Genomic DNA, 7,404 nt, shown 5'->3' on the forward strand with positions numbered 1-7,404 from the left:
AGCAGCCTGACAGCGCGCACTCGGGCTCCGCCCAGCCATTGGCCGACCGCAGTTGCTAGGGCGGCTGTACACTCTCATTGGCTGGCTGCCCATCCATCTCGTTTTCGTCTCCTCCTCTAGGCCGTTCCCATCCGCCCCTCCCGGGAACCTACGGTCTCTGCTGCCAATGGTAGACGGGAGGCGGGGCGGGGCGGGGCGGGGCGGGGCGGGGCCAAGGTTGGGGCGGGAGGCGGGGCGGGGCGGGGCGGGGCGTGGCGTGGCGGGGCGATCAGGGGGCGAGGCTGGGTGATCACACTCCAGCGTGGGCTCTTGGGCTGGGTGCCAAGGCTCGCCTCGCACCCACCCAGAGTCCTCACTGGGCCGGGTGGGGTCGTCGCAAGGGCCGGTTCCGGTCGCAGACGCGTGGGAAGTGGCCTGATGTCAAGGGCCCGTGCCCCAGGCAAGCTCGGGCTCTCGGTCGCTCCCAGAGGTCCTTCCACCGCACCACGCAGAGTGCTGGGTGCGCGTGCTTGTGAGTGCCTGTTCACGTGTTTGTGCGCATCCGCGTGCCTCTGCGCGCGTGTGTGCATGCGTCTGCGCACCTATGCCTGGGTACGTCTTCAGGTGCTGGTGTGTGAGTCCGTGCAAGTGTCTGTGCAGCTGGGAGAGAGGACCAGGTGAGGACCCTCCAGTTCCTGGGCTCCTTTCCGCATCTAGGGAGCAGTGGGCGCCGGGTGGGGGCCTGTCTTCTGCGCTGGGTGTCTGACGAGGTGCGCGTTCCTTTACTCGCGGAATCCAGACAGCGCTAAGCGGCGCGTGCCGGCGTGATGGCGCTCAATCTCTGGAGACGCCACCCTGGGGCTTCATCCTGAGGCTCGCTGAAGAACTCCAGCGGCTGGGAGGCCGGCGGCCTCAGCCTCTCCTGCTCCATCCTTCCATCCAATGTTGGAAAAACCCCTCTGCGCCTCTGCGCGTGTGCAGGGAACTGCTGTAGCCCCCACTTTGGGAGAGGGGGCAGAGGAGAGAGAGAATTTAAAAACCAATTGTTTAAATTTTTATTGTTGTCATTTGAACTTCTTTGGACCTAAAAACAGGTTTCCTTTGGAACACTAGTTTACAACTTACTGCTTATTGATTGATTGGTTGGTTTATGTATTGGCGAAGCCACTTTAATAAAAAAGAAAATACAGTAAGATTGAAAGATGGAAAGTGGACATTGGAAAAATATGCGGGAGGTGGAATTCTGTCCCCACTCCTATTCTTGCAAAAACCAAGCCAAAAAACTCAGGAGAATTTCTTCCCGTCTCCAACTCTCAGCTCCACGGTCCCTGTCGGCTGAGAGCCACTTCACAATTATCTAGTTAAGCAGGATCCCTCCTTCTGCTGGACTTCCCAAATAAAAGTAACCACCTAAGAAAAGGCTTATATCCACATATAGATTTCCATATTTCTGCTCTAGGATAAAATAAGGCCCACCCAACAGTGCCTGGAATGTCTCCACCAGAGGTGTTTATTTCACAAAAGGAGAAGGGTTCCTGCCACTAGAGCCCCCCCCCTCCAACCAGGCCTCCTGGGGGATGATTCCATGGCTAGACACTGACTTCTGCCCCCTCAACCCCGGCAAATTTCAACCAAAGTCCAGGCAGAAATAGAGGAATCTGTATGCCACTTGCCCATCTGACAACTCAAGGCCAGGATTCCAGTCCCATCTACCTCTGACCATTGGAAAATTCCTTCCTGTGGCCAGGCTGAAATTGGCTCCCTGAACATCTCCTGACATCCTGGAACTGCTCCAGAGGTCAGGCTAAAGTAAAGCCCCCGGCTCCTGCTAGCACAGACACTGACTGGGAACAATGTAAGTAAAACAGAAAGGCAGACAGGATCATTTACAGATGCTTCTCCATTGATAAGAGGTAATTAGAAGATCAAGTGGTAAAGACACACTTAGGAGGTTGTGGGGAGGCCACTGCGCTGTTGGTCAAGGAGGCTGGAGGGCCAACTGGTCCTTTACTGGATCCTTGACTCATTTATGCTTTTCTACAACATACCACCCTGGTCAGGGCTCCAGAAATTCTAAAGGATTCATTGAAATAAAACTGCAGTTAGAGATTAAGCAATATTGTAAATCAACTATACTTCAATCAAAATAAAATAAAATGTAAAAAAACCCCACAAAACCCCTACAGCTGATTTTTGTTAAGATAGCATCAGGCCTCCAACTGTTCTTAAGAAAACCAGTTTTTAAAGGCCAGAGTCTTCCTTCTCCAAAAATCAGGAAAAAAAAAAAAAAAAAAACCTTCAAATACTTGATCTCTTTCAAGTGGAGATAGAACTAATACTGTGACCACAAGATGTTGAAGACCCACTGGTGGCATAGTAGGGCCAGGATGGCATCATGACATGCCATCCCAATTTTATGAACTGCTTCAAGCTTCTTTCTGTGTTTCTAGATAACATGCCTTGTTTATCAGTGCTAAAAGCTATATTGCTCAGCCGTGACTGTAATACTATAGTGGAAAACTGGAGACACGTGTTTGCCATATACTATATGATGAGGGTTATCCCCAAAAGATCTATTGAAGTCCTATCCCTGGTACCTGTGAATGTGACCTTATTTGGAAATAGGGTCTTTGGAGATATAATCAAGTTAAGATGAGGTCATCAAGGTAGGCCCTAATCCTATATGACCATGAAAGAGCCCATGGACCACACTTGAAAACTGCTGATCGGAGCCTGTCTGTCCCCTGGCTCTAACCAGTGGAGGTGTGGCCTAGCATGTGACTTTAGTGAAGGAACATGATGGGTGTCTGCTGCGGGCTTCAAAAAAAGGGACACCAGGGAGCCAACTTCCAGCTGAAGCTAGTGACCATGAGGGCATCGTGAAGCCTCTTCTCTGGTCCACCAGCTGTGGACTTCCTGTCATGTGACTGGAATAGTTCCATGGCCCTAGCCATCTCCAGATAGATGTTCTGTTGCTGGAAGTTAAAATAAGCCTCAGTAACATGCCCAGTATCTAGTTCTAGCATTTTTCTTTGGGGCAGAGCATCATTGTTCTTTATCTTCTTCCAGGGCAAGTGAGGGTCCACCCTGCCCATCCATGCACCCTCATATTTTGCTTAACTGCATCACCTGACCCTCATGAAACAATTGTCTGCCCCTGACCCTTGTCTGATCCCTCCCTGATCTTCACCCAGGCCTGACCTGACCTTAATCTGGCCCTCACCTGATCCCCTCGCACCTCCACCCCCACTGCAGTTTCACTTCAAGGTTGATGGTGCCACCCACACATCTGACATCTTCCCTCCCTGAAGAGCTGCGCTCCCTGGCCTGCTATGGCCACAGTGCTCAGGGGGCTGCCCATAGGCTCAGCTCTGTGTTCTGCGCGTCTCCGACGGTTTGCTGGGGACACCAGTGTATTTCTGGAGCACTTGATGCCACTTCAGCCCTTTGCTTCATGCACACTTGCTCCTTCCCACTAGATCAGTGTCCACAGTGACACCTCCTCCCAGGAACCCTCCCTCCACCCTCCTGACCTGCACTGGGGCTCATCCTGTCTAATTAAAACATCCGTTTGCATGTCCGTCATCTCCACAAACAGCACCAACTATCCACAGTACAGGGAAAAGGCCAAGCAATTTCCAGAGAACTGCTCAAGAGTCACCGATTCTCCTGGGAATGAACTTTGACTCACTGTCAACTTTGACTCACTGACTTGGCACGACACTGAAAAGCGAGAGAGTCTTATTTTCCTGCCTGGCAGCTAAGTTTTCACCATCCTGTAGGGCATTAATCAGCTTTGTATCTAACTGAATGTTCCTGTTTTGGCATTCCTTCTCCCACCGACTGCGTAAGTTGGGGATTTGAAAACGTGTTTATACATAGGGGAGTGGGCAGCTTCCTGACACCACGTGAGGCCCAAAGTGCTCAGTGAGTGAGTTGAAAACAGCATCTTCCCTGTCTCCCCATCCATAGGAGCAGGACGGTGGGCCCTTTCAGAAGCTGGATCCCCAAGCCCAGGTCAGGGGACGCTCTCACCCTTTCCTGGGGTCCCATCTGTGGCACCCGTCACTGTGTCGTGGACTGTGTGTAGGGACAGAGCCTTGTGTCCCTCTCCAAGGAGCCACTCCACGTCTCACAAACACTAGGGGCTGCATGAGGACTTGGACTTAAGGCCATGCTGGGCTCTCCCATGGCCCCTCTGCACAGTTCTTGCTCACATGCCATCTTCTCAGTGAGAAGCTCCCTGAGCCAGGCAAGGATGCTGGGGGCAGGAGTGTGCGCCTTGGCTACAGAAAGGCTGGAGTTGGTCTCACGCCAATTAGACCCTGAAAGAAGTGGTCCCTACACCCCGACTGCTCTGGGTCGTCAGGGTCATGAGATCCAGAGCAGAGATGGGAAAGGCAGACCTAGGACCCAGGGCAGTGAATGCAGAAGCAACCTGCAGCCTGCACCCCCCCCACCCCACCCACGCCCTCATCTCCCCTGTGTTACTCTGAGCACTGAATCCAAAGGAACTGGAGCTGGGAATTAGCATGCACCCTTGGCTGCAGTGAGAAGACCCATCCTCCTGCTCCTGTTCTGGGCACCAGGGAGTGGGGTGTGGGGAAGGGGTGGGAGGGCAGGGGGTCGGGGTGGGGAGGCAACATGGACACACTGTAGCCTAGATCCTACAAGAGGTGGGCCAGCCCAATGCTCTGCAGAAAGGCCCCCAAAGTGCTTTTCTCCAGGAAAAAAGTATGCAGTTTACTGAAAGAGAACATTTTCATCCTGTGCCAAACCCACCACTTCTTCCCCTCTTGAGTCGCAGAAAATATCCCTTCTCAACCCCAGAGCCTGAAGAACATTTCTTTTCAGAGAAAATCTATTTGATTCAGAATGCCAGGGGAAGAAAACAAGCAGCTTCTTTTGTGCGAAACTTCACCCTCAACCTTGTGCTTTTAAGTGAAAGCTCCCACACGTTTGTGCTTCCTAAGGTTTCAACAAGCCATGTCCAATTTTTGCATTAAAATCTCCGCACGTCACACAAAGGCATTTAGGAAAATATATTTAGAGATGTCAGAGACAAAGAGATTGTTTCAAAAACTCAGCAGATGGCGGATCCTAAACTTCAGAAGTGTTTGGTAGGACATGTCTGGTTTTACAAGTAAACTTGCCTTTTTAGGCTACTCAAGATGATTAAATAGTTGCAAGAAAAGTTAAACATTTTTAAAGATCTTGAGAATTCCCTGGTCTAGTGATTAGGACTCATTGTTCTCACTGCTGAGGTCATGGGATCCATCTCTGGTGGAAGAACTAAGATCTTGCATGCCTTGGGGCCAAAAAACCAAAACCGTAAAACAAAAGCAATATTGTAACAAATCTGATAAAGAGTTAAAAAAATCCAGTGTCCAGGCCTGTGGCCGCTGGACAGTAAAGGTGTCTCAGAGTGTCTGTGATTGGCCCACATTAATCTCACGGCAACCTTGAGAAGTGGGGGTGTCATTCCTGCTGACACCAGGGAAACGGGCTCAGAGAAACCTTCAAGGCCCGAGGTCTTGCCTAGGTCTTCCCATGGCTGGAGCTGATCAGTGTGGCAGCAGAGACCTGGTTTTGTCCTGTTTTCCTTTTTTAAGGGTGCTAAATTATACATAACATGCAATTTATTATACCATCTCACCCATTTTTCAGTGTTAGAATTCAGTGGCATTAAGCACATTGACATTGTTATGCAACCAACACCACCATCCATTTCCAGAATTTTGTCATCTTGTAAAACAGAAGCTCTGTCATCATTAAGCAATATCTCCCCATTCTGTTCTTCCCAGGCCCAGGCACTCACCAATCTATTTTCTGCCTCTATGAATTTGACCACTCTAGGGATTGCATATGGAAGCATACAGTATTTATCTGTTATCCTTTTGTGACTAAATTATTTCACTTAGGGTGTCTTCGATGTTCATAAATGTTGTAGCATGTGTTAGAATTTCCTTCCTCTTTAAAGCTGAATAATATTCCATTGTATAGATAGACCACATTTTGTTCATCCATTCCTCAGCTAATGGATATTTGGGTTGCTTCCACCTTCTGGCTGTTGTAAATAATGCCTCTATGAACATTTCTGTACAAACTTCTGTGCAGATGTATGGTTTTTTCCTTTACAAATATATTTTTATTGATGTAAAAATTCACAAAATATAAAATTAACCATTTCAAAGTATACAATTCAGTGACTGTTTACTACATTGACAATGTTATGCAACCAGCACTTCTTCCTAGTTCCGAAACATTTTCATCATCCTGAAAGAGAACTCCCTATCCATTAATCATTCAGGCTCTATTCCCCTTCCCCCTCAGTTCAGTTCAGTCGCTCAGTCGTGTCCGACTCTTTGCGACCCCATGAATTGCAGCACGCCAGGCCTCTCTGTTCATCACCATCTCCCAGAGTTCACTCAAACTCACGTTCATCGAGTCGGTGATGCCATCCAGCCATCTCATCTTCTGTTGTCCCCTTTTCCTCCTGCCCTCAATCCCTCCCAGCATCAGAGTCTTTTCCAATGAGTCAACTCTTCGCATGAGGTGGCCAAAGTACTGGAGTTTCAGCTTTAGCATCATTCCTTCCAAAGAACACCCAGGGCTGATCTCCTTTAGAATGGACTGGTTGGATCTCCTTGCAGTCCAAGAATTTTCTTTATGTCTCTCCGTTGTTGTTGTTGTTGTTAAGTTGTCTCCAACTCTTACAGAACTCATGTACTGTAGCCCACCAGGGTCCTCTGTCCATGGGACTTCCTAGGCAAGAATACTGGAATGGGTTGCCATTTCCTTTTCCAGGAAAATGCGTTTGTATTTCTTTTAGGTGTATACATAGGAGTGGAATTGCTGGGCCATGTAGAAACTATCATGCGTGCTTGAGGAACTGCCAGACAATGGTATAATTTCTGAAGCACTGAAATCATCATGAAGTTGCACTGCATCTGTGTGGCACTGTGCAGTGGCCTCTGGCCTAGAAGCAGGAGGGCAGAGGAGAGAAGGCATGTCTGCCATTGTCAGGTGATAACGCAAGGAATCTTTTTATGCCACCTTATGCCATTTGACTATGGAAAAGCATTTCTCAAATTTCTTTCTCTGATGCTCAAATAAAAATAGACCGAGGAACTAAAAAAGGACTAACCATATTTTCCCCAAAGCCAGGCACTTGCACACACCAATTAACTCTTCTTATTTCTTTCTCCTGCTGTCGAGAAGTAAATAGAAACTAACAGCTGAGCACAGATTCACACTGGGTGTATATTTGGTGATGACTCACCAAGAATTCGCAGCCATGGTGCCAGTTGTTCTTACGCCATGGAAAGAAAACCTATTTTAGACAAAACTGTAACCTCACGGATGCCCCCAGAAAGCACCAGAGCTGTAGAGACAAAATCCGTGTTATATAGGTTTCATGTCAGA

General features: G+C 48.9%; 1 long non-coding RNA gene across 1 annotated transcript; it reads left to right on the forward strand.

Annotated features, from left to right (window-relative positions):
- Positions 1 to 2: 2 nt before the first annotated feature.
- LOC147351312 (uncharacterized) lies at positions 3 to 1,035 on the forward strand. The gene is made up of 2 exons (XR_015147393.1): positions 3 to 656; positions 779 to 1,035. It is a non-coding gene; the product is annotated as an uncharacterized LOC147351312 (long non-coding RNA).
- Positions 1,036 to 7,404: the final 6,369 nt, after the last annotated feature.

Source organism: Bos grunniens, chromosome 19 (assembly GCF_055505025.1).
Source record: "Bos grunniens cultivar Pamir isolate PY7600 chromosome 19, Bosgru_T2T1.0, whole genome shotgun sequence".
In the NCBI taxonomy this organism is placed as follows: domain Eukaryota; kingdom Metazoa; phylum Chordata; class Mammalia; order Artiodactyla; family Bovidae; genus Bos; species Bos grunniens.